Source organism: Oryctolagus cuniculus, chromosome 13, assembly GCF_964237555.1.
Source record: "Oryctolagus cuniculus chromosome 13, mOryCun1.1, whole genome shotgun sequence".
In the NCBI taxonomy this organism is placed as follows: Eukaryota; Metazoa; Chordata; class Mammalia; order Lagomorpha; family Leporidae; genus Oryctolagus; species Oryctolagus cuniculus.
Genome location: NC_091444.1, coordinates 107,016,391 through 107,042,759, shown reverse-complemented (window position 1 = coordinate 107,042,759; position 26,369 = coordinate 107,016,391). Strand labels below are relative to the sequence as shown.

The 26,369-nt window shown below is 53.4% G+C and overlaps 1 long non-coding RNA gene across 2 annotated transcripts in view; it reads left to right on the top strand.

The window, feature by feature from the left end:
- Positions 1-26,369, top strand: part of LOC127487554 (uncharacterized) — a 125,611-nt gene that overhangs the window by 83,054 nt on the left and 16,188 nt on the right. Inside the window, exon 1 of one of the 2 annotated variants that reach the window (XR_007914485.2) lies at positions 1,473-2,657. The exons of the other annotated variant lie outside the window; for it this stretch is intronic. This is a non-coding gene — a long non-coding RNA (uncharacterized lncRNA). Of the gene's footprint in view, positions 1-1,472; positions 2,658-26,369 lie in introns of those variants that run through there. 2 annotated transcript variants of the gene reach the window in all.

Genomic DNA, 26,369 nt, shown 5'->3' with positions numbered 1-26,369 from the left:
TGCATGGACACATCTTCCTCAGAGCAGGGTCAGCCATTGTTTTTTATTTCATTTATTTGAAAGGCAGAAAAGAGAGAGAGAGAGAGATAGATTATCCATCTGCTAGTTTACCCCCCAAATGCTTGTGATAGCCATGGCTGGACCTGGCAGAAGCCAGGAGCCAGGAGCCTCATCCGGGTCTCCCTTGTTGGTGGCAGGGATCCAAGTTCTTGGGCCATCACCTGTGGCGTCCCAGGGGCATTAGCAGAAAGCTGGATTGGAATTGGAGGCGGGACTGGATTCCAGGCCCTCAGACATGGGCTGTGGGTGTAGCAAGCAGCAGGCTAGTTGCCCCCTGCACCCCACGCTTGTCCCTGGGGCTGGGCTTTTCCTGGGCTGCAGGTGTCGGTGGTGGTGGAAGTGTGGCGTGCCCTCCCAGAGTCTCGGGCTCATTCAGGACCTCCAGCTGTCCCCTAGGAGCCAGCGCTCCTGCTCCTCCCACCCCTGACCACTGCCTTCCACGCCTCTTCCTGCCTCAGGCCTTTGCACGGGCTGCCCTGCCTGCTCCATCCTCTCACACAGCTCATGCCTCCTCCTGCAGCCGCCTCCTGCAGCCGTGCGCCTGACACTAGACTTCCCACGCGTCACAGTCTTGCGTAGTTTATTACGTTTGTTGTTCAAAGTGTCCCCAGGACGGTAACGATGCTCTTTGAGTATCAGACCTTGTGGGGTCTTACTCCCTGCTGCCCTCTTGCTGCCTAGAGCACTGGTTTTGCCCAGTAAATAACTTTGCTAATGAAGTAAATATTTCACACCGACAGTTTCGCCACAAACCTCCGTGTCTACACTGCACGCTGACTCGTGTCCTCTGTTGTTATTTTATGTGAAGGGCAGAGTTGGCTGGCGGGAGAGATCCCTCAGTTCTCGCTCTCTCACTTGCTTGCTTTGCTAGCTCCGCTCGTGTGAAGATGCTGGATTTGAAGACCGAGGCTGGAAACCACCCCGGGCCTCACTTTCCAACCCAAAGTCAGAGTGACAGCGGTGCTCTCTGAGTTGTCATGAGGTCAGCAGAGCCTGGCTGTGCCCCGGCACAAGGCGGAACCCCTCTGCAGGCTGCTCGCCTTTCTGGGTGGGCAGACGCCGACTGATCCGGCCAGTCCTGGCCTGCACGGGTGTGTGGCGTGAGCTCCTTCCGAGACAGAGACGGCGGCTTCCTGCCAACCCAGGAAGTGAGGGGCTGCGAGTGTGCCCCGGGCTGTCCTCAACCCTGGCCGGTGGTGTGGCCTGGCCCTCTGGCTCATCCCACTCCTATGGGACCAGCTGGTTGCCTGGCTCATTGGCAGGGTCCCTGTGGTCTAGATTTGGTGGCCTCAGGAGTCAGGCCCAGGAAGGACTCTTCAGGTCGTCATCACTCAGAGTTGGGTCTGAGGCAGAGCTGGCCACCGTGCCTGTGTGTGTGTGTGTGTTTGTGCGCGTGTGTGTACCATGACGTTTCCAGTAGGCCCTGGGTGGTGGCGGAATGGATGCAGGACAAGAATGGGCTGTACTGGTCCTGTGGGCCGTGGTGGCCTGTGTGTATGGACACTGACCTCTGAACGTGGTCTGTTCAGCACCTTACATGCAGCTGGGGACTCGGGTATCTGGGCTGGCCCCCTGGTGAGAGAGGACTCGGAGGCAGAGCTGCTGTGGGCATAGGGAGTGTTGGCTTTTAGGGGACAGCTCCGGCATGCCCTGCCATGAGGGCTCTGGGTGGCCCGTGTGGGAACCTTGGCCGGCTGGCACCGTGGCTGCAGCTGGCCCCCACGCCAGCCCAGGCTGCACCGTTCAAACCCTTTCTCTGTCTCTCTCTTTTTTGTTTAAAGATTTATTTGTTTATTTGAAAGAGTTAGAGGCAGAGGTAGAGCTCTTCCATGTGCTGGTTCACTCCCCAGATGGCTGCAATGGCCGGGGCTGGGCCAGGCTGAAGCCAGGAGACTCATGCAGGTCTCCCACAGGGGTGCAGAGGCCCAGGCAGTTGGGCCATCCTCTGCTGATTTCCCAGGTCACTAGCAGGGAGCTGGAAACACCACAGCTCTGGCCCCCAACCCATTCTCCGTGGGCCACCCCAGGCCACCTCCCATGCACCAATGAGCCAGCTCCCTTCCATGGCACAGAAACCCCCGATCCCATAATTCTGCAGTGTTAGAATCCAGCTGCAGGATGTGCCCTGCCACCTTTCAGTCATGACAGTCTCATTATAAAGGTACCACGGCTGGCGCTTCCACTCCCATCATGCACCGGGGCCACCACACTTCCTGCATTTCCAAAACAGGGAAAGGAAATGGCCCCACCTCGTTTGAATATCCAGTTAAGCTCTGCGACACCACGCCCCGTGCCTCCCGAGAGTATAAAGGGGTGGCTGGAAACTTGCTTTGAGGTGTTTTGGCTTTTTGCTCACTCTCGCCCGCGCCTCTCTGTGGCTTCCCTGCACATCCTGAGGCCTCCATCTTGACTGCTCTGCGCATGCGTTGGGGGAACCCCTGGCTTCTGCCCAGCTAGGGGCCCTGCTGCCCACTGCAGAATGATGTGGACAATGGAGAAGGAACCGGCAGGCCAGACCGGAGAGGGAGGCCGGGGTCTTCTACAGGGCCTCTCAGCTTCACGCAGAAGCTAGGATCCACCTTGTGCCTGGGGATGTGGTGAGAAAAACAGTGCATTTCGGAGGAAACCGTTAAAGGACAATTAACTGGGCAGGGCTGACTCACAGAGCAGCGCTGGACTCCAGGAGGTGGGGACAGCCAAGGGCGAGTTGGTGCTGGGGCAGCAGGTAGCCAAGCGGGGCCGTTTGAGGTGTCTGTGCTGGGCTGCTACCAGAGACCCCCGGGACCACCCCTCCAGGCAGGCCCACCCTGCAGACCTCTGCCCCCAGCAGGCGTCACTGCCAAGCCTGGGTAGAGGGTGGCTCTCCTCAGTAAGGCATATTTAAATGAGACAGACAGCTGTAGTTTTGTGCTTCATGCTTAGCCAAATCCTATTTAATTAACCTGCTTAGACTTGTTGATTGAGGTTAATTAGACCCGGGGATTGATGTTAATTGCCATTGTAAACTGCCAATGTTATAGGCAGTACATTTTTGGATTTGGTCTTAAAAAAAATGGAGGCAGAGGCTGCTTTTTCTGAGCTTGCTTGTTCCTGTCTTGCACCCCCCCACTTAGATAAAAAGGCGCTGCTGGGGCCCTAATTGTGTGTGGCTTTGTTTTCTTGTGGGCAGAGCACGGGCGGGTTTGTGCAGAGGCCCATCCTATTTCAGTCAGTGTTCTGGACTTACACAGTGTCTCCTCTCTCTCACTCTCTCTCTCTCTCTCTCTCTCACTTCCCCCTTTTTCCTTTTTCCCTAATTGTGCCCTTCAACATATGCACACACATGCCCATGTGTGCACACACAGCCACACACATGATGTACAGATGTGTGTGCAAATGCACGAATGTACACACAGCTACCACACACTACACGCAGGAGGGTACCACAGAACATTCATGGAAGATGAGATTAAACGATGTGTTCATTTTGGTGGAAAGCGATTTTTGATAAGTGACAAATCTTAGCTCCCAAGCTGGGAGTCCTCGATCTTCAGATAGATCAAAATTTCCTCTTTTTTAATGGACATTTATTTATTTATTTATTTGAAAAGTCAGTGCAAAAGAGAGACAGACAGAGATACGGACAGATCTCCCACCAGGTGATTCACTCCCCAAATCCCTGCAACAGCCAGGGCTGGGCCAAGCCAAAGCCAGGACCAGGAACTCCATCCAGGTCTCCCATGTGAGTAGCAGGGGCCCAAGTCCTTGAGCCATCAGCTGCCGCCGCCGTGGGTATCATTAGCGGGAAGCTGGCCTCGGGCGTTGAAGTCAGGAATTGAACCCAGGGACCCTCATGTGGGATGTGGGCATCTTAAGAACTAGGCCGAAATGCCTACCCCGTTAGGAAAACTTAAAACACCACAGAAGAGAAAGGAGAATGCTGTTACAATGATAGCCCAGGAGTTTGTCTAATGCAGTACTAAATTCCCTTCTAAATAGTGCTTGCAGAGCTGTTTTTTGTTTTTTAAAAATTACTTGAAAGGCAGAGCAACAGAGAGGGACATAGAGCTAGAGAGAGAGAGGTCTTCCATCTGCTCGTTTATTCCCCCAGTACCTGCAATAGCCAGGGGTACACCAGACTGAAGCCAGGAGGCAGGAGCTCCACCCAGGCCTCCCGTGTGGGTGGTGGGAGCCGTCTTCCGCTCTTCCCAGGCACTTTAGCAGGGAGCTGGATTGCAAGCAGAGCCGCTGAGACTTGAAGCAGCACTCCTGTATGGGCGTTGCAAGCAGCAGCCTCACCCGCTGTGTCATATCAGCGGCCCCCGAGCTAGGCTTTGTACCTTTTGCTAAAATGAGACAGGAAAATTCACCAGGAGAAAGATGTTTTTGTTGCTGCTGAATTCTGCAAGGCACGCGTTCCGCAGGTCGCCGTTGGAGGGACCGTGGAGCAGTTCTTTCCTGAATCACAGTTGTTTCCCTGAGCTGCTGATGGCATCTACCCAGGAGTGCAGGGTCCAAGCCCAGCGACACCCCCTGGGCGAGTTCTCAGTGGAGGGCCTTACCCCGTTGTCTGACACCCAGCAGCCACCTGGGTGCACCTTTCTCTGTAGAGGCTGGGGAGCTCTGGGTGGGGGATCTGTCCCCTCTCCTCTCTGTGCGGAATTGGGCTGGGGCTGGGCACCCTGTTTCTGGCTCTGCCTGGGTGGCTAAAACCCACTGTTCCGTGCTGTAGATCATGGGAGGAGGTTACTGGAACTGGGGAATGTGAGGTCAGGCGTTGCCAGCTGGCTAGCCTGACTATGAACGGGCCTGGCGTGACTGCTGTAGGATGATTGTTCTGGAAACTGCCCTCCGCTCTGGGGTTAGCTCCATGACTCAGCGCGTCACCAAGTCACATACCCAGGTGGACACCCTGCAGCGCCATTTTTGATTCCAGTATTGCTTTTTGGGTGTTTTCAATGGAAATTAGACATCAGGTCCGGTCTTTTCAATTTTGTTTTTTTATTTTTTTTAATTTTCATTGTATTTGAAAGGCGGAGTGACACAGAGAGATGGAGGAATAGAGGGAGATCTTCCATCCACTGATCCACTCTCCAAATGTCCGCATAGCCAGGCTAAAGACAGCAGCTCAGAACCCTGTCTGGGTGTCCCATGTGGGTGTCAGGGAAGCCATGCTGGAGCCTTCACCGTCACCTGCTGCCCCCATGGGTGCACAGTAGCAGGAAGTTGGACAGGAGGTGGAGGCGGGACTCGATCCCGGGACTCTGATATGTGATGCAGCAGCCTCCCCCACTGGTCCACAATGCCCTCCTCCTCTCTTTTCTTGAGACCATTTCAAGCAGAAAAATAGAATTAGCAGATAAGTTTATTTCCGTGCAAAACACTTTTGAAATCCATGCGTAGTCTTTTTCACGGCGTGTACTTTCTGTGGCGTTTCTGAAATTGCCCTTGTGCGGGGAGCAATAGGACTTATCTTGCTTTACACAGGATGGGAAGGGGACAAAATGCAGGGAAGTTAAGGGATTTATTACTGATTCTATGGAAAATGAGGAGGAAACTTGGGATTTGGACTTGGATTTTTCTGACTGATTCTAGTGTTTTTTTTTTTTTTTTTTTCCTATTACATCCGAACTGTAGTCCACTTCAAAGGAAGCTGATGTAGAGTTTAGAAGAATTTAAAAGTAAATTAACCACCGAACTCACCTAAGTGTCGGATTACGAGTCACCAGGCAGTATTCACAGACTGCAGAACCAGCGCATGGTCAGCTTGGACAGGAGAGAGGCAGGTGTCTGGGTGGTGTGAGGATCTGTGTCGAGATGGGAGAGCGGCTCTGCCCGGGTGCCTGAAGCCTGGGGACCTGCGGTGAGGGCTGGGGGCAGGCGCCCGACCCGGCTCCACTGCAGATCGCTGCTCTGGCAAACCCGGCGTGGAGCCCAGGGCCCGGATCTCAGCCAAGTATGCACAGGGACTCAGCGGTGGCGAAGGCACGGGGAAAAGTGTCCGTGGTCCTTCGTAGTTTAGATGCCCTGTGCCCTGCATTCCAACACCTCTGGGGATGTTGAAGCCGAATGACCGCCACGCCGGGCCCCAGAGCAGCCGGCTGTGCCGTTTCCTGGAGTTTCATTGAGATACATGGGTGCAGCCGTGTGAGGGATCCCGAAAGGACCCCCACCTTCAGCCTTCACGCGTTCGTTCGCCTGTGATGCGGATTCAGTCCCAGCCTCCAATGGCCTTTCTCCCTCGCTCGCGTCTGCCTGCCCGCCCTCCCTCCCCTGCCAGGAGGAGCGGTCACCATGTTGGTGGCTCCAGGCCACAGATCATTCTCTATTTTAATCCGCAAGTGAACGTTTCTTCCTTTGAACTTCATTAAGTCTGGCTGTGTTTTCGTTTTGAAACAATCTGGCATCGCTATCCTTGAGACATATAAAACCAGCAATTAATTTTGGTCTTCGGGAGCACTGGTGGTCTGGAAGCAGGCAGGCAGTGCCAACAAAAGCACATGGAAGCCTCAGACACGCAGACATAACACTGGAATCAGCAGATCACACGGTGTCGGGTTCAGTAGCTGGGACCCGGTCCTGAGGGCGTCCCCAGAAAGGCCCGGCGTGCAGTGGGGGGTTTTGAGGGTGGGGGCTCTGTTCCTCAGACATTATTCATCTGAACACAGCCACCTACAAACTCAGCCAGGACCGGGCTGGTTATCAGCGTGGACGAGATTTTCCATCAAGTAACTGCCCACTCCTGGCAAGTACACGAGAGGAATAGCATGCCGGCCGGGGAGGAGGAGGACCCCACGCCCGGGGCGGTGACCTGTGGACGGAGAACACCAGACGTCCCGTTACAAAAGGCGCTGCAGGGTGGGCCCTGGGCACAGTGGTTCAGGTGCCGCTTGGGACGCCCACATCCCACAGGAGGGTGCCTGCTCCGCCCCTGACTCCAGCTTCCTGCCATTGTACAGCTTGGGAGGCAGCCTGTGGTGGCTCAGGGCCCTGGGTCCCTGCTGCCCACGTGGGAGACCTGGGGTGAATACTGGGAGTTTGGCTTTGGCCTACCCCAGCTTGGCTGTTGCAGGCATTTGGGGGAGTGAACCAGTGATGGGCATCTCTTCTTGTCTGTCTCTTTCTTTCCCTCTTCCTGTCACTCTGCCTTTCCAGTAAATAGAAATCAGAAAAATATTTTTTAAAAGGCACCACGGCTTGTGCCTTGGTCTTTGGATTCCCCCTGCAGGGTTCCTGGCAGCCTGGTAGGGCCACGAAGAGAGCGGATCCTCGTGGTTCCAGCTGACGCCTGTGGCAGCCTTGGGAGAGCAGAGGCAGACGCCACAGTTGTGCGGCTCCCGCACTGCAGGCCTGCGGGGACTGGGAGGCGATGGCGATTATTTGTGTTTCCAGCAGCCAAGTTTTGGGGTGCTTTGTTAGGCAATGATAGATAAGGAAGGCACAAAGGCTGTCGCGGGTGCCAGGTTGTGAGATTGGCTGTGTCGGTGACCTCCCACAACCCGTGAGCTGTCGGGTCGTCAGCTGGAGAACGTGGATGGTAGACCCGGATGTGGTATCCTGACCAGGAATCAAGACTGGACAGGAGGTGTTTCTGATGGTGGAGTCGGAAGCCCCTGCCGGACAGGGGGAGCATCCTGGGAGGAGGTGAGGTGCAGGGGCTGGGTGGGTGAAGTGAGGCAGGAGAGGGAGGGAAGAAGATGGGGACATGCAGACTCGACCTGCTGGGTCAGCGGGGCTGGGCGTCACCAAGGAGACACTCGGCCACTTGGTCCCCGGGCAAAAGACATCATGGGATTTAAAGGTATATACGCAATTTGAAAATAGGTTTTCCTGAGAAGTGAGTTGGATTTACATTGTTTAAAAATGTTTAGTTTCTTCTACTTGAAAAGTAGAGGGAGGGAGGGAGGGATACAAAGAGAGAGAGAGAGAGAGAGAGGTCTTCCATCTGCTGGTTCACTCCCCACATTTTCACAATAGCCAGGGGGCTGGGTCAGGCCTAATCCACACATGAGGAACTCAAATGGGGTCTCCCCACATGGGTAGCAGGGCCCCCAAGTGCTTGGGCCGTCCTCTGCTGCGTTCCCAAACACGTTAGCAGGGAGGCGGATTGGAGGCAGAGCAACAGGGACTTAATCCTGTACTCCTCCATTTACCTTGCCTAACTCCTCACTCACTTCCGTAACACCTGCACGAGGTGGGCGATGGGAGAGCCCCCACTTTACAGCTGGGGAAGCAGAGACGTGGAGAGTTTCAGCCACTGCCTGACGTCACTGACCAGTGAGTGCAGGACAAGACTGAACCCAGACGGGCCGCTCCGGACTGCTGCTAGCCTCCAGCCCATTCCACTTCTTGAATAGTAGTTTAGGCTTGGTGAGGCCTTGAATAGATCAATTCTTTTTTAAAAAACATTTTTTTTAATTTTTTCTTTTAAGATTTATTTTATTTATTTGGAAAGACAGATTTACAGAGGGGGGGGGGAGAGAAAGGTCTTCCTTCCACTGGTTCCTCCCCAAATGGCTGCAATGGCCGGAGCTGGGCCAATCTGAAGCCAGGAGCTTCTTCCTGGTCTCCCAAGTGGGTGCAGGAGCCCAAGCACTTGGGCCATCTTCTGCTGCTTTCCAAGGCCACAGCAGAGAGCTGGATCACAAATAGAGCAGCCAGGACTCGAACTTGTGTCCATATGGGATGCTGGTGCTGCAGGCCAGGGCTCTAACTCGCTGTGCCCCTTCAAAAAAAAATTTTTTTTTGGAGTGTATTTATTTAATTTGTTTGAAAGGCAGAGAGACAGGGAGAGATCTCCCATCTGCCAGTTCACTCCCCAAATGCCTGCAAGAGCTGGAGCTGGGTCAAGATGAGCTTAGCAGCCAGGAATGCGTGCAGGGTCTCTCACTGGACTTGCTGCCTCCCAGGGAGCACGTTAGCAGGAAGCTGGAAGGGAGAGCAGGGCTGGGACTTGAACCCAGGCGCTCTGACATGGGATGCAGGCATCCGAAGACCCGGCGTCTTAACCGCTGTACTAGTGCAAGCAGGTGTCGGCACTGTGGAGCCCTGGCCCGGTGCGAATAAGGTGCTACTGTACATTCCTTAAGGCACACTAGCCATCGGCTTAGTCGCAGGCCACTTGTTTTGGTGACCTAACGTGTACCTATACTTTAATTTAAATGATGAATTATTTTTAGCATGATGATGTTTTCAGTATAATAGTATTTGTAGCCTATGTATGAGGGGTCTTCAAAAATTTCATGGAAAAAAACATGTTATGAAAAAACTATGCATGGATTTCAGAAGTTTTTGTATACTGAAATATTTATTTATTTGGAAAGCAGAATTACAGAGAAGGAGGGAGAGAGGGAGACAGAGAGAGAGGGAGTTACCTTCCATCCACTGGTTCACTCCCTAGGTGGCTGCAGTGGTCAGAGCTGGGGCCAGGCTGAGGCCGGGAGCCTGGAGGTCCATCGTGTCTCCCACGTGGATGCACTTGGGCTGTCCGCTGCTGCTTTCTCAGTGCGTTAGCAGGGAGCTGCATCAGAAGTGGAGCAGCCAGGATTCTAATCAGTGCTAATATGGGCTTAACCCACTGTGGCACAATGCTGGCCCCCAACCTGTATTCTCATTGCACTTTTCCATAGACTGAAGGACCCTTGTGTATAGCTCTGTTGGAAACGGGAGACCCCAGATCTGGGAATCCAATCCTGAGTTCTGGTCCCAGCTCCTCCACTCCTTGAGTGGCCAACCTTGCTCCTGCACCACTGAGCTACATGGCCTCTTGTCCCTGCTCTCCGTGGGTGCTTCCAGAAAGCAACCAGGCCCCTGGACTTGGTACTTAGCCTGGGTTACTGGGAAGGGTCCGAGAAGGCACCGGGGAATTGCCAGCTGTGCAGATATCAAACAAAGGTAGAGCAGGGGCGTCTTGCTTTGTCTTGGTAGCCTCTCACCTCCGTTCCCTGGGAAGACTGACGTGTCCAGGCAGACCTGGGAAAGTTCTGGAATCCCAAAGAAGGGCTTGTCCAGCAGTTTCTCCCCAGCACCTCGTTTTGACAGCGGAAGTCCTGGAAGCATTGTGTAAACCCCGCTGGCTTCAGGTCGGGGTCTGTTTAGAGCAGTGTGGTTTGGATCGGGCTGAATAGGACTCAGACCACAGGGCTGCAGAGACAAAACCGAGAGGTGACAGACAAACGGAGCCTTTTCCAGCAGAGGTGGGATGGGTGAGTGTCCCTGAGCCGCAAGGATGCGTTGCCTGGCCAGCTTTTCCCTGGTTTTGTCTGCAGTCGCTCTTCTTGGAAGAGCAATTCCTGTTTGCCCAGGACCTCGCAGTCATCAGGAAAGTGGCTGAGGTTTGTCGACTTCCTGTTAAAATTTGCTTAAAAATAAGCAGGTATTGGCATGTGCTTGCTTCATAATTCTCATATATTGCAAGTTGCCGCAGGGACAGGTGTTGGGGCACAGCAGTTACAATGCCGTCTGGGACACCGGCACCCCGTATCCGAGTGCCTAGGGTCGAGTCCTGGCTCTCTTCCCAGTTCCAGCTTCCTGTGGCCGCACGCCCTGGGAGGCAGCCGGTGATGGCTCACGTGGTTGGGTCCCTGCTGCCCACGTGGGAGACTCAGACTGGGTTCCTAGCTGCTGACGTCAGCCTAGCCCAGCTCTGACCTGGCCACCGGAGGCGTTTGGGGAGTGAAGCAGTAGATGGGACATATCTGCTTCTCTGCCTTTCTTTTTTTTTTTTTTTTTTTTTTTTTTTTTTTTTTTTGACAGGCAGAGTGGACAGTGAGAGAGAGAGACAGAGAGAGAAAGGTCTTCCTTTTTGCCGTTGGTTCACCCTCCAATGGCCGCCGCTGCAGCCGGCGCACCGCGCTGATCCGATGGCAGGAGCCAGGAGCCAGGTGCTTTTCCTGGTCTCCCATGGGGTGCAGGGCCCAAGCACCTGGGCCATCCTCCACTGCACTCCCTGGCCATAGCAGAGAGCTGGCCTGGAAGAGGGGCAACCGGGACAGAATCCGGCGCCCCGACCGGGACTAGAACCCGGTGTGCCGGCGCCGCAAGGTGGAGGATTAGCCTATTGAGCCACGGCGCCGGCCCCTTCTCTGCCTTTCAAACATGCCAAAAAAGGGTTTTTAAGAAGTTATAACCGGCTGGCACCGCAGCTCAGTAGGCTAATCCTCCACCCTGCGGCGCCGGCACACCGGGTTCTAGTCCCGGTCAGGGCGCCAGATTCTGTCCCGGTTGCCCCTCTTCCAGGCCAGCTCTCTGCTGTGGCCTGGGAGTGCAGTGGAGGATGGCCCAAGTGCTTGGGCCCTGCACCCCATGGGAGACCAGGAGAAGTACCTGGCTCCTGCCATCGGATCAGCGCGGTGCGCCGGCTGCAGTGCGCCAGCCATGGCGGCCATTGGAGGGTGAACCAACTGTAAAGGAAGACCTTTCTCTCTGTCTCTCTCTCTCACTGTCCACTCTGCCTGTCAAAAAAAAAGTTATAACCATTAAGGGGTTAATCATGAATAACTGTAATCGTTACATGGAGTAGTAACATTGTAATGGGATAGCTGTAATTGCATCCAGTTATAGTGACCTCATCAAAGATCCTTGGGTGCCTGTTAGGTACACACTGGGTACTCACTGAACACCATGGACAGAGTCGGCTCAGCGGTAACCCCTGGTCTGTGAGGTCGCCCTGCAGCGGGTTCTGTACCACTGGGCGTAGAGCCGTGGGGAAGCAGGCGGCCATGTGCGAGGTGTCAGCAGTGCGGCAGTCACTCCAGAGCTCCTCCCGGGTCTCGCCCTGCCACTCTGTGTGCATTTCACAGACAGGGAAACTGAGGCCCAGAGCTCTCGGGAATCCCAGTGTGTCCACCCAGCTCGTCCCATCTGCCCCCTGCCAGGCTTCTCCTGGAAGCCACAGGAAAGCTGGTCGGCCCCCTTGGACGACACATGCAGGGCTCCGGCGGTGGCGTGGCTTCCCTTGGGCACCAGCCCATGTCCCTGGGGAGGGCAGGAAGGTGGGGACGAGGAGGAGACAGGCGTCCTGCGCAGACAGCTCGGGGGCAGGGAGAGAGGCCGGCTCAGGGCCCGTGGAATTTTAATGACTGGGACTTGAAAGATGCTTTCAGAAGGTGAGCGGAACGCGGAGCTAATTGAGCAGCGCTGCTCAGTCCCTCTCCCGACGTAGACGCGGCTGGGACATCAGCTGTCAGGGGATGAATATTTCAAGGGGAGTCCTATTATGCGCCCAAGGTTCATTCAGCTCGGCGACGCGAGTAATGAGGACACTTGGTTACCTTTTCGGGAGAGGAAGTGAGATCATTTTTGCCTCTGACTGGGGGCTGGTTTGACAGGCGCGGGCTGCGAGCGCTGGGCTGTGTCTGGGGAAATCACAGGCGCTCATCCATCCCCACCTCACCCAGTGGGGCGAGCGCTCGCTCCCACAGCTCGCGGCTCCGGCTGTGGCAGAGCGCGGGCTGCAAACTATTTTTATCCCCTTGGTGGATAGCAGGGGTAGAATCCATCAGTGGATGAATATTCAGTGACTGAGGGCACAAAAAAAAAAAAAAAAAAAAAAAAAAAAAAAAAAGGACGGGATTGCATCTCGGAACTCCTGTAGAGCCCTTGGCAGCCTGAACCAAAGGAGATCACAAAGTGAGGGAGGCCAGGCTGGCACCTCCCTCTCTCCTGCCTGCACAGGGATGTGCCCCACAGACATAGCCAGAGACAAGAGGGTGTGACCTTGACCTTGAGGGACCTGGAGCAGCCAGCAAGACAGGAAAGGGCAGCCCTCAGGGGGTCCTTCCCAGACCAACGCGCAGCGATGGCTGTGTTGGCAGGGGCTGGGGGCATGCCGCATGGCTTTGCAGTGGGGAAAAGCGAAGGGAGAGCCATCACGTGTCCTGCTGGGGCCGTGCTGTGAAGTCAGCTTTGCGGGTTGTGCAGCAGTGCACTGTGACGCTCAGCGGGAAAGACCAGCGGTTGCCGTGTTGTCTCCGCCGCCCCTATGGCGTTGGATGGCCCCGTGCTGCAGAGTGACTATGCCCACACAGACACTGGCACTGCCCTCTTCTCCCAGAGTTACAGAGAGAGAGAGAGAGAGAGATCTTCTATCTAGTGGTTCGCTCCCCAGATGGTGGGAACAGCTGGGGCTGCAGTCCGGAGCCAGGAACTCCATCCAGGTCTCCCTCGTGGGTGGCAGAGGTCCAGTCATGTAGGCCATCGTCTGCTGCCTTCCCAGCCACATTAACAGGGAGCTGGGTAGGAAGAGGCACAGCCAGGACTTGAACCAGTGTTCCTATGGGGCGCTGGCATCACAGGCTGCAGCTTAACCCTTGCACCACAGCGCCAGCCGCAAAGTCCCTGGTATTGATCAGGCTCTCTCTGGATTGTTTACGCTGGGGGTGGGGGGAGTGGCTGCCCCGCCACCCTCACCTGCTGTGTGAGCAGGCCCCTCTACACAGGTGTGAACTAGGGCCTACCGAGGACCCTCCCTGATGCCCGAGACCTCGTCCCTCAGTGAGGGGAGGGGAGCCTGGGATTCTGGGGCAGCAGACTGACCACGCGGGCTCACTCGGCTCGGGGAAGGACGCAGCAGGAGGAAGCACGGCGCCCTTTCTCTGTAGATTTTGAGATGTGCGATCTAACTCCCGCCTGGTCTGACTCAGCTTCCTCTCACCCCCCACTTAGTGACCGCTCCCATCAGGGACTTGAACTCGGAACAGAGCAAATGACAGGAAGCCGAGCCCCTGTGCGGCTGCAGGCTCACACGGTGTGAGGGCTGCAGGGCTGGGATGAGGGTTTTCAGGGGAGAACATAAAGCGAGGCGGCTCCTTGCTGCCTTTAATTAATGCAGCCACCGGTTTCCATCGCCAAATGTCACACACAGGAAATCAAAGAAGCCCTTGTATAAATATGGAGAGTGAAAGGTTCCGTTTCCAGTAATGGGAAGCGTTTCAGGGATTCCTCCGCGGAGCTTGGGCAGGCTGGTGCGCCGTTCAGGTGAGCCTCAGAAGCCACAGCGTGGATTACAGTTTGTCCCTGGCTTGTCATGGTGGGGCGTCTCGAGTCTTGCTGTAACAGCATCGTACGTGCAAAGCACAGGAAAGCGCGCCACGGCCTGTTCTTGGGTCAGAGCACGGATCCTGGAGACACTTTGGGCTTTTATGTTTCTAATTGGCTTTGTTTTCCCTCGTGGCGGTCTCAGGGAGCGCTCTGTGTGCGATTCTTCAGGGTGTTGGCTTTTGCTCTCTCTCCGGCTTCTCGGGAACACTGGATCAGGGCGGCGTGAGGATGGCTTTGTCTCCTGTGACGGTCGGGTGCGAGTCTTCCCCTGCAGCCTGCCGCCTCCATCCTCTTTCTCACCTCCCTTCGCTGGCCCTGCCAGAGTTGTGATGGCCCCGAGTTCCTCCCTGTGGCTCCTCCCTTGCTGGAGTGGATTCAGAGCATAGCTGGAGGACAGGTGGTTAGGACCAGGCCTGGCCGGAGTGGCGTGTGGACAGGCGCCCGTCCTCTGGGTGCCCCTCGCCACCGCTGCAGGGGCTGGCAGGAAGCTTGGGTGCTGGGGTTTCAGTGGTTCCCAGGCTCGGGCCCAGCAGGTGTACATGGGTGGTGCCAGGAGGTGGAGGCTTGGTCCCCTTATGAGATCCAAGAGGGGACCCAAGGGGGGTCCTAGGGTCATCGGGGCTGTGCCCCTTGAGGACATTCTCAGGAGAGGGTGGGTACAAAGGCTGAGTTTGGCCCAGCCTCTCTCTCTCCTTCCTGCCTCGCCATATGATCTTTCCTGCGCAGCCTCCACCCTGGCCATCCACTGCCCGTCCCCAGACACCAAACCAATGCATGGGGTCCCGGGGCCTGGGCTGTGGCCCTGCAGAACCACCAGCTAAAGGGAACCTGCTGACTCCACAGAGCTTGTTTTAGCTCTCCTGTGGCAGTGATGACAAGCCCGCTCGCGCAGGTGTCTTTGGCCACCCCAGCTTCATGAGGTCACCAGGCCAGCAGAAGGAAGCCCTGAGCAAGGAGATTTCCTGGCTGCTTTCACCACCCGAGGCCACCTCCTGGGAGCTGGCATCAGGAGATCAGGTGGGACACAGGGCTGACATGCAGTCCGAAGACCCGGGACTAAAGGCAGGTCTGGTCCCTGCCAGTTCGCAGGGCCTGAGAATGAAGCCCTCTGACCCCTGCCGGAACGTCAGCTCTGCTTCAGACAACAGCCGGGAATCGGATGGAAAATGCATAGCGACGACTTCTAAAGACCCCCGTATTCCTGCTGAAACTCACCAGGCTATGAAAAGTTCGGGAGCTGGCTGCATGTCCTACCTGCAAAATTCGTTAATTAGGCTCTGTCCGGGCAAGGGGCAGGCTGACGAGGCTGGAGGAGGAACACCCAGGTCGAGAGCTCTGAGAACGCTCCTGCCTCGGTCTTGACCTTCACAGCAATGCCAGGGAGCAGAAGCTTAGCACAGTGAATCAGCAAAGCTCCCACCGTGTGTGGGCGGGATGATGACAGCTCACAACTGCTGGGGCCGCCTGTGGAGCCGGCATCCTGCATCACAGCGCCGGTTCAAGGCCCAGCTGCACTGCCTCCAATCCCGCTCCCTGCTCATGCACCTGGGAAGGCAGCAGAAGATGGCTCAAGTGCTTGGGCCCTTGCGCCCACCTGGGAGACCTGGAGGGAGTTCCTGGCTCCTGGCTTCGGCACAGCCCAGGGCTGTGTTTTTTTTTTTTTTTTTAATTTTTTGACAGGCAGAGTGGACAGTGAGAGAGAGAGACAGAGAGAAAGGTCTTCCTTTGCCGTTGGTTCACCTTCCAATGGCCACCGCGGCTGGCGTGCTGCTGCCGGCACACCGCGCTGATCCGAAGGCAGGAGCCAGGTGCTTCTCCTGGTCTCCCATGGGGTGCAGGGCCCAAGCACTTGGGCCATCCTCCACTGCACTCCCTGGCCACAGCAGAGAACTGGCCTGGAAGAGGGGCAATGGGGACAGAATCCGGCGCCCCGACCGGGACTAGAACCCGGTGTACCGGCGCTGCAAGGCGGAGGATTGGCCTAGTGAGCTGCGGCGCCGGCCCCAGGGCTGGTTTTCAAGGGCGCTGGGGAGTGAGCCAGTGTCTGGGAGATCTCTCTGTCTCTGTCATCACGCCTTTCAAATAAATAAACAAAATGTTAAAATGAAGTCACAGCTGCTTTCTTAGCATGTGAACTGATTCAGCAGCCAATAGCCATTATGTGAAATGCAACCAGCAGGATTCCAGGACCGTGTTCCAAGTGGGATACGCAGGTTCCTTTCTCTTACGGGTCTTACAGCTTGGTGGGGAAACAGATCGTGAACAGCTAATATGGGGCAGACGTTTGGTGCAGGGGCTAAGGCTGCTTGGGATGCCTGCATCCAGTATCTGAGTGCCTGGGTCTGAGTCCCAGCTCCACCCCCATGTCCAGCTTCCTGCTAATGTGCACCCTGGGAGGCAGCAGGTGACAGTTCTACTATTTGGATCCTTGTCACCAACTTGGGGGACCCAGACTGAACCCCAGGCTCCTGGCTTAGTCCTGGCTATTGAAGGCATTTAAGGAGTGAACCAGTGGACAGAAGATCTCTGTGTCTCTTGGGGTATGTGTCTGCCTTTCAAAAAAGCAATAAATAAATAACAGTTTGGCTAAGCTAAGAAAAAATTAAAAACAAAAGCATAGTGCAACAGCACATGAGAAATTCTTGGCATTATGACGAAAGCAAAGCAGGACGACGCCAGCGGCTTGACGGGGGCTCTGGGGGGTGGAAAGTGTGTGAAAGCTGCTGTGAGTCTCTGACACTCACTCTCACCGGAATGAGAAGGGCCAGCCGTGCCGGGAGCGGGGAAGGGCCTCACCCCCAGGAGGGGCAGCAGGCTTGGGGGAGGTCTGTGCCCATGGACAGAAACGCTGACACGGTGTCCTCTGTTGGTGGCTCATTCAGGAGAGAGTCACATTTGCCCTTGAACCTATTGTTAGCGAGACACCCCTGGTAGGTACATGCGTCCATCACCCAGGGTTGGTCACGCTCACATCTCCCAAGCCCAGACTTGACCCTCACCTCCTGGTCCTCCTGTACACAGCCACGGAGCCGTGGCAGAGCTGCAGTCACACCGTGGCGTGGCAGGTGCAGCCATGGTCGTGCCGAGTGGAGCATCAGCTGCTGTAATGGGCTGGGTTGGGCTTCTCCGGGGGGGGGGGGGGGTGCATCATCCTCTGTGTTTAGAAAGGGGAGAGAGAGGCTGAGAAGGAAGCTTGGAGCTGATTGGGGCCCCGACGTGGCTGACGCTCAGGGAGCAGGGGCTGCTGGTGAGGGGGAAGGAATCCCAGGCTGAGATGACTCCTGTGTGTGCTGTGGGCCAGGCAGCCAAGCACCTTGGCGGAGCTCAGAATCGTGTTGTCTGTGAGAGGGGCTCTGGGGACTCTCTGTGTCCCTCCTGCGGTCCCTGGTCCCCATCTGCCTGCAGCCAATGCGCGCCTCCTTCCAGATGAGAAGGGCCCAGGTGGACCGTGGGAGGTTGCCATGACAACGGCACAGCAGCCGCTCCCCGCTGCGAGAGGAGGAGCCTGGTCTCCAAGGTCCCTCAGCCAGCGACAGAGGCCAGTCTTGTGCTTGGGTGGGTCTTGGAGACAGGAGTCGCTGCCCGATGGGATGTAGGCACAGGTGCAGCACCAGGCCGGCCCCTGGGGTCTGGCTGGCCTTGCTCAGGAATTCGGTTTATTCCCTGGCTTTTTCTCACTCAGCAGTAAAGGCTGCACCCTCATCTTCCTCGCTGTGGACACCACCTCGTGCTGTGCACCGGCCTGCGCTGGGTACTGCGACGTTTCCTGGGATGGATTTCACTCCACAGTTCAGTTTCCAAAGCCGCTGTCATTGCCAGCAGAGGCCAGCAGGAGTAACTGGGACCTCCTCCCTCTGCTCCTGCTTTAGGAGAGACGTGTGGGAGCCTCGGACCAGAAGTGTGGGAAGAAAGACATAAAGTTGGGGGGGTCATTTCCCTGTCCCCTTGCAGGTCCCCTTTCTCTCCTCCTGTCAGTCACAACCGCCAGGGCCTTGCCCTTAAAGTTCTCTGCCTTCGCGGCTCCCTTGGGGACCTGGAGGGCTCATATGGAAGTGGGAACCGGCCCATCTGATCCCAGTGGTCGTGCTGTGTTTCTGTGCACCTCTGGGTGACCTGGGGTTCTTTTCTAGAGGGGGTGATGCCATGTGTGCAGGCTGTAGAACTGTTGGTAGCAGCCGGGAGGGGACATCCATGCCGTGGGGTGGACCTGTGGCCCAGAGGTTGACCATGTTGCTGCCCGGGACACCTGCCTCACCACTGGAGTGCCCAGGTTTGAGTCCCAACTCTGCTGCCGACTCCAGCTTTCTGCTAACGCAGAACCAGGCAGGCAGCAGGTGGTGGCTCAAGTCCCTTGGTCCCTGCCACCCACACAGGCCACCCAGACCGAGTTCTCTTTTCTGGCTTTGGCCTGGCTCAGCCCTGGCTGTCGTGGGCAATTTGAGAGTGAATTCTGTCTGTCTCACTACCTTTCACATCAATCAGATAAAATCAATGGAAAAAAACTGAAAATGCAAACCCAGCATGCTGTAAGTCTTGGCTGTCACTCTCACCAGTCTATGTTACTGTATTAAATGATTACCAAAAGAAACACACCCCTGGCTACTGTTGGTTTTTAAAGAAAATGAATTTGAAGTAAACTATCTTCTGTCTGAAAACTCACATAAGCATTTTGGTCTCAGGTGAGCATCCCCCGACGGGTGAAGGTGCAGTTATTAAGGGGGCTTGTCACATGCCCCTCACATCTCCTGGGTGCACCCAGCCCCCAGACGTCAGTGCTGACTTCCTTTTCTGTGCCAAGTGCTGTGGCACAGGGAAGCGAATGACTCGTCGTTTATTTCATCCATAGTGGAGTGCGTGTTTGGAGTTGGGTGGTCTGAGGAGCTGGCTCACCTAGGAGTGTCAGTAGCAGTGTGTCGCTTTGGGCTGTTTATGTGCTAGAAATAGTCGAAGAACAACAACAAAAGACAAAGTTAGAAGAAAGGAGGAATGAAGGAAAGACAGGTTAAAGCTAAGCATTGGAGTATTATTTGCAGGAGCAAAAGACTGGACGTGGCTCGGATATCCGTCGGTCCAGATGGAGCAGGTGCGCACTGTGACACGGCCCCCTGATGAGGTATCGAGGGCTGGAAAGGGAAGCTCAAGCGTTTTATGTGCTGTTAGGATGTCTCTGGTCTCTGACATCACGCCTCATGTCAGAGAGGCAGAAAATAGAAGGATGAGCAGGTAACTGAGGGACAACTTAGTCTCTGATAGGCCAGCCCGTTCACGTTCTGGCTGCTCCGCCCTCCTCTCACTCCCTGCTAATGTGCCTGGGAAGCACTGGATGATGGCCGAGTGCCTGAGTCCCTGCCACCGATGGGGGAGACTTGGGTAGAGTTCTGGGCCCCTGGCTTCAGCCCAGCCCAGCCCTGGCTCTGGTGGGGATTCGGGGGAGAGAACCAGTGGGTGGGCGCTTTCTCTTTCCCTTTCTCACAAATAAATAAATAAATGAAAGTTACTTGAGATGTATCAACTATTTTTACTGAATGGTCTTCGTTGAAATCATAATTTCAAAAAAAATTTAAATAGTGATTTGAGCTCATCAAGAAAACTTTTTATAAAAAATGTATTTATTTGAAAGAGTTACAGAGAGACAGCGCTTCCATCAGTCACTTCACTCCCCAAATGGCTGTCATGGCTGGGGCTGGGCCAGATCAGATTCCATCCAGGTCTCCCACATGGGTGCAGGGACCCAAGCACTTGGGCCATCTTCCACTGCTTTCCCAAACACGTTCGCAGGGAGCTGGATCAGAAGTGGAGCATCTGGGACTTGACCCAGTGCCTATAAGGGTTTCTGGCACAGCAGGCAGCGGCTTAACCTGCTATTTCACAATCTCAAGGAAATTTGAACACAGTTATTTTAAATGATTTATTTATTTGAAAGGCCAAGTTACAGAGAGCCAGAGGCAGAGGCAGAGGTTGAGAGAAAGAGAAATTTTCCACCTGCTGGTTCACTCCCCAAGTGGCCACTACAGCCAGACTTGGGTTGATCCGAACCCAGAAGCCAGGAGTATCTTCCAGGTCTCCCACGTGGGTGCAGGAGTCCAAGAACTTGGGCCATCTTTCACTGCTTTCCCAGGCCATAAAAGAGCTGGATTGGAAGAGGAGCAGCTGGAAGAGGGATGCCTGCACTGCAGGCAGTGGCTTTACCCGCTAAGCCTCAGCACCTGCCCCACAAACACAAATTGAGTCTTTGATGTTATTGAAGAATTATTTAAAAAATGTTTAAGTTCAGAAACTTTGTTTCAGAACAGTTTCAGGCAGCAAGAAGAGTGTTGCCGTGCACCTGTGTCCCCACACTCACAGCTTCCCTGGCGGGCACTGGGGTGGTGTGTGAGTCAGCCAGTGGACCCACACTGACACCTGGTCATCACCATGGTGATGAATTAGAGTTCCTGTTATTTCCATCCGTGGTGCTGAACAGTCTGCAGGCTTCGACCAGTGCCTAGTGACCATCGCCATCGCGTGCAGAGGCGTTGCTCCGCCCTGAGAGTCCCCAGGACCTGTTCCTCCCCCCTCAGCACTACCAACTGCTGATAGCTTTACTGAATCCAGAGTTCTCCCTCTCCCAGGATGTCATATAGATGGAGTTCTATTAGATGGCCTTTTCAGATTGACTTCTTTCACTTGGTAATAAGCATTTAAATTTCCTCCATGTCTTTTCATGGGTGATAGCTCATTTTAGAATAACATTTTAAATTTTGATTAAACATGTAAAATGTTTATTATGTTCATCTTCTTGAAAGGCAGAGAGACAGAGATGGAGATGGAGAGGGAGTGTGGAGGGGGTGGAGAGAGAGAATGAATGAGAATATTTCATCTGGTGGTTTATCCTCCAAATGTCTGGAACAGTCAGGAGCCAAGCCAGATTCCATCCAGGTCTCCCATGTGAGTGATGGGGGAAAAACCACTCGGGCCCTCATCCGCTGCCTCCTAACAGGAAGCTGGGTAGGAGGCAGAGCAGTGGGGATTTAAACCAGCCACTCCAATATGGGATGTGCAGTGACGTCACTCACTGTGCCCCAAAGCCCACTCCCCCCGTTTATTTTTAGAGTTTGTTTATCCCTCACCTGCTGAAGAACATCTTGGCTGCTTCTAGGTTTTGACAGTTTTTATAAAAATGCTCTAAGTCTGCCTGCCAGCTCCAGTGTAGACATGGCTTTTGCTTCTTTTGGGGAAGTGCAAGGGAGAGTTGTTGATAGATTGGACTGCAAGAGTATTCAGGTTTTTAAGAAAATGCCAAACTGTTTTCCAAAGAGGCTGCGTTCTTTTATATTCCCAACAGCAATGAATTAGAGTTCCTGTTATTTCCACACACTTGTCAGGACTTGTTATCAGTGTTTTTGGATTTTGGCCATTCCTATAAGTGTGTAGTAGTCCCATGTTGTTATTTGAATTTGAAATTCACTGACTTGTGATATTGAATATTTTTCATATTATTATGTATCATGCACACATCTTCTTTGGTGATGTGGAATGCCTGTCCAGGTCTTTTCCTGTTTTTTTTTTTTTATTACTATTATTTTTTTATATTTAGTTGTTTGTTTTCCTGTTGGTGAGTTTCAGGGGTTCTTTGTATATTCAGCTAACAGTCCTTTGTCAGATATGTTTTTTTGCAGGTATTTTTTCCAGGTCTGCAGTTTGTCTTTTGGAGGTGTCTTTGACAGAGAAGTTTATAATTTTTAAACAAATCTGAGCTGACCATTCATTTCTTTCATGGACCGTACCTTACTGTACCCAGATCTTGTCACCATAACTAAGATCACCTAGATTTTTTTCCTATGTGCTTTCTAGGCATTTTACAGTTCTGTATTTTCCTTTAGGTCTGCAATCCATCTTGAGTTCACTTTTCTGAAAGGTGTAAGATCTGAGTGTGGTTTTTCTTCTTTCTTTTTGTGTGCTTTCCAGTTGTTCCAGTTCACCACAATATTTTCTCTTCTCCTTCCTTTTTTTTTTTTTTTTTACCTTTGCTCCTTTGTTAAAAAAAATTGACTGTATTTATGTGGTTCTGTTTCTGAACCTTCTACTCTGTTTCAGTGACATAACTGTCTGTTCTTTTGCTGACATCTGTCTTGGTGACTATAGCTTTAGTGTTAGCACTAAAGTCGAATAGTGCTGGTGCTCCAACTTTGCTTTTCTCCATCAGTATTGAGCTGCCTCTCCTTATAAACTTTAGGGTCAATTTGTCAAAATTCAAAAAAATCCACTGGGGTTTTGACTGGGATGGTGTTGAATCTACAGCTCAATTGGGAAGAACTGTACTCTGGGCAGTATTGTATTTCCTATCCCTGAACATGGAATATCTCCCCATTTTCCTATTCCTTCTTTGGCATCTTTGATCAGAATTTTCTAGTTTCTCCCATACAGTTCCTATACATATTTCCTTTGATTTACACCTAAGTAGTGCATTTTGTGTGTGGGGGGAGATAATGACAACAATAATGTATTTTATTTCTTTTTTTCTTTAACACTTTATTTATTTGAGAGGCAGAGTCACAGACAGAGGGAGAGATAGAGAGAAAGGTCTTCCATCTGCTGGTTCACTAAGGCCATAGTGCCCGGGGTTGGGCCAGGTTGAAGTCAGGAGCCAGGAGCCTTCTCTGGGTCTCCCATGTGGGTGCAGGGGCCCAAGGAATTGGGCCATCTTCCATTGCTTTCCCAGGCCACAGCAGAGAGCTGGGTCAGAAGTAGAGCAGCCAGGACATGAACTGGTGCCCATGTGAGACGCTGATGCCACAGGCAGAGGCTTGGGCTACTGCGCCACAGTGCCTGCCCCAGCAGTAATGTGTTTGTGATTTCAGATTCTACTCACTCATTGCTGATTTGTGGGAAAGTGATTGGCTTTTTGTAATTTAACCTGACATTTTGCAGTTGGCCAATATTCACACAATTAGTTCGGAAGTCTCTTTGTTGATATTTTCAGATTTTCTGCATCGATGAGCATGTCGTCTGAAACAAAGACCGTTTTATTTCTTTCTTCCTGGATGTGTATCACTTTTATCTGCTTTAAAAAAATCTTGTTGCGTTAGCTAGGATTTCTAGTCAGATGTTGAAAAGGAGTGTGGTAATAGACATCCTTGCCTTGTTCCAGGTCTCAGTGGGAAAGTTTTGAATTTCTCGCCATTAAATATGATGTCAGCTCTAGGCTTTCAGTAAATCGTGTGTGTGTGTGTGTGTGTGTGTGTGTGTCTGGGTACACAAAGCGGACACTCTCCTCCAGTCCTAGTTTGCTGAGAGGTTTTCTCATGAGTGGTCATTGGATTTTGTCAAATGCTTTTCCTGCTTCTGGTGATAGGATTATGTGGTTTTTCTTTAGCGGTTTATGTAGTGAATTACGTTAATTGATTTTTGAAAGTTGAACCAATCTCTCATACCTGGGTAAATTGGATTTGATTTGCCAGTTCTGTGTTGGGGATTTTTGCAGGAAGCTGGAGTCGGAACTGGGAATTAAACCCAGGCTCTCTGGTGTAGGGTGTGGGCATTGTGGCCGTTAGCCGGTTCCTCTGCTTTGCTTTCAACAGGTGGCTTCCCAGAGTACAGAATGCTAGGCTGGCTGTTTCTGCCCCTCTGAGCTATAGAATTTCACTCCATGCTCTTCTTGCTTTTTTTGGGGGGGAAGTCAGATGTAATTCTCATCTTTGTTCCTCTAGAATTTAGCCTTTTTTTTCCCCCTGTCTTACTTTTCTTAGCATTGTCTTTCCTTTAAAAGAATTTTATTTATTTGAGAGAGAGAGAGAGAGAGAGAGAGAGAGAGAGAGAAAGCGTGTGCAATCATTCTCCAAACAGCCACAATAGCCTGGATGTGCCACACTGCAGTCAGGAGCCAGGAACTCCGTCCTCGTCTCTGATGTGAGTGACAGGGACTCAAATACTTGGGCCATCATCCTCTACTTCCAGACACATTAGCAGGAACTTGGATTGGACATGGAGCAGCCAGGACTGAACCTGGCTCTGATACCAAATGCAGGCATCCCAAGCAGCCATAGCTCTTACCCCTCAAGATCTTCTCTTTATCTTCAGTTTATGGAGTTAGAATACGATGTGTCAGTGTGTGATTTAGGGGACTTTTCTCTTACTTGGTGCTGTGTGACTTTCAGTATTTCCCCCTTGGCTTTTCAGTTTTAGAAGTTTCAGTTGTCCTGTCCTTAAGCTCATAGATTCTTTTCCCCGCTGAGTTTGGTATACTCCTGGGCCTGTTCAGTTTATTTTTAGTGAGATAATAGTACAGTTTGAAAAGGAGTCTATTGGGGGCTGGCATTGTGGCACAGCAGGTTAGGCCACTGCTTGCAACACTGGCATCCCATATGAGAGAGACTTTGAGCCCTGGCTGCTCCACTTTTTTTTTTTTTTTTTTTTTTTTGACAGAGTGGACAGTGAGAGAGAGAGACAGAGAGAAAGGTCTTCCTTTGCCATTGGTTCACCCTCCAATGGCCGCCGCGGCCGGCGTGCTGCAGCCGGCGCACCACACTGATCCGATGGCAGGAGCCAGGTGCTTCTCCTGGTCTCCCATGGGGTGCAGGGCCCAAGTACTTGGGCCATCCTCCACTGCACTCCCTGGCCACAGCAGAGAGCTGGCCTGGAAGAGGGGCAACCGGGACAGAATCCGGCGCCCCGACCGGGACTAGAACCCGGTGTGCCAGCGCCCCTAGGCGGAGGATTAGCCTAGTGAGCCGCGGCGCTGGCCCTGCTCCACTTCTGATCGAGCTCCCTGCTAATGCACCTGGGAAGGCAGCAGAAGATGTCCAAGTGCTTGGGCCCCTGCACCCACGTGGGAGACCCAGTTGGGGATCCAGGCTCCTGGCTTCTGCCTGGCCCATCTTAGCTGTTGTGGCCATCTGGGGAGTGAACTAACAGATGGAAGATCTCTCCCTGTCCTCTCTCCCCTCTTTCCCCCCCTCCCTCCTCTCCCTCCGCTCTCTCTTTCTCTCCTCTCCCTTCCCTCTCTCCCCCCTCTTCCCTCTTCCTTCCTTTGTCACTGTGCCTTTCAAATAAATAAATAAATTTCTCTTTGTAGAAAAGGCTTCTATTAGAGATTCAAGCAGAGGTATTAACAAACTAAGCTATCTGTGTCTAGCGTTCTTCCCATAAGAATTCAGTGTCGTGTGTGTGGGTGGAGAGGATCAGTGTTGAGGTTGGGTGATGCGTGTTTGGTTTATTAGACCATTCTCTCTGATTCGGCGTATCTGTGAAATGTTCATAATACAACAACTACAAATAGATTAACAAAGGAAGGGAGAACAATTTAACCCAGAGAATATGCGGGTACTTCCAAACGTTTGTGTAGAAATGGAATTAGAAGATGTTTATTTTGGTCCAAAGAATGAAATCCAAGCATAGCTTTTATTTTTTGTTAACAATATGTATTTTTCCGTAACTTTTTGGAAGCCTCTTGCATGCATGGATTTCAGGTTTTGTTTTTTTTTTTTTTTGTTTTTTTTTTTTGCATCAAAATGAACTTATCTTTCAATTCCATTTACCATAACCATTTGCAAATACCCCTGTGGATGGGGGGGACTTCAGGTGCTGAGACGGCAGGGCAGAAGGCTTTCCTGGGCCCCTCAGCTCATGCGGGAGCAAGCAGGTGGGCTGTGTTTGCCAGGCAGCCTGTCTGGGAGCTCACATGATGCAGAGGCGCCTCTCGCCGCTGGCCCTCATTATCTCCAGACGAGAAGCTGTGGCTGCCACTGGCTGGGCAGCCCCGGGTGCGGCCCAGGCTCACTCATCAGGAGTGCGCCCCTGGCGCGGGGTCCGGGGCTCACTGATCGCCACCCCTCCTGGACACAGCCGGAGCTCTTTTCCTGCCTGCCGCCCCTGCTCTTGTGACTGCCCCCACCCCGAATGCCCCCTGCCCTGTGTTTCCTGCCCCTACGCGAGCACACGTGTCTGCTCCACGGTTTCCCGTGCTGCAGGGGATGCCGTGTGCAGCCTCATAAAGCTGGCTGAGCAACAGTAGGGGTCAAGGTCAGCCCCTCCTGCCCAGGCGTGAGGTCTTATCATCTTCTGTCAGCGCCACCCTCCCCGTGGTACCCAGCCAGAACGATTGGTTTTCAAGCTGTGGCTGCTGACCCTGGCTCTGGCCTCTGTGGCGGCCTTTCTGCAGGCTGCGATATTTATGTGCATCCTGCAGCCTCACTGGGGAAGTGTGTTTTGGCCCCCAGACAAAGATTGCTGTCTCCTTCGTGACCTCGGAGTATCTCCCTGCCCGTGGCGCGCCGCTGGGACACTCGGCTGATGTTTGCTGACTTTTTATT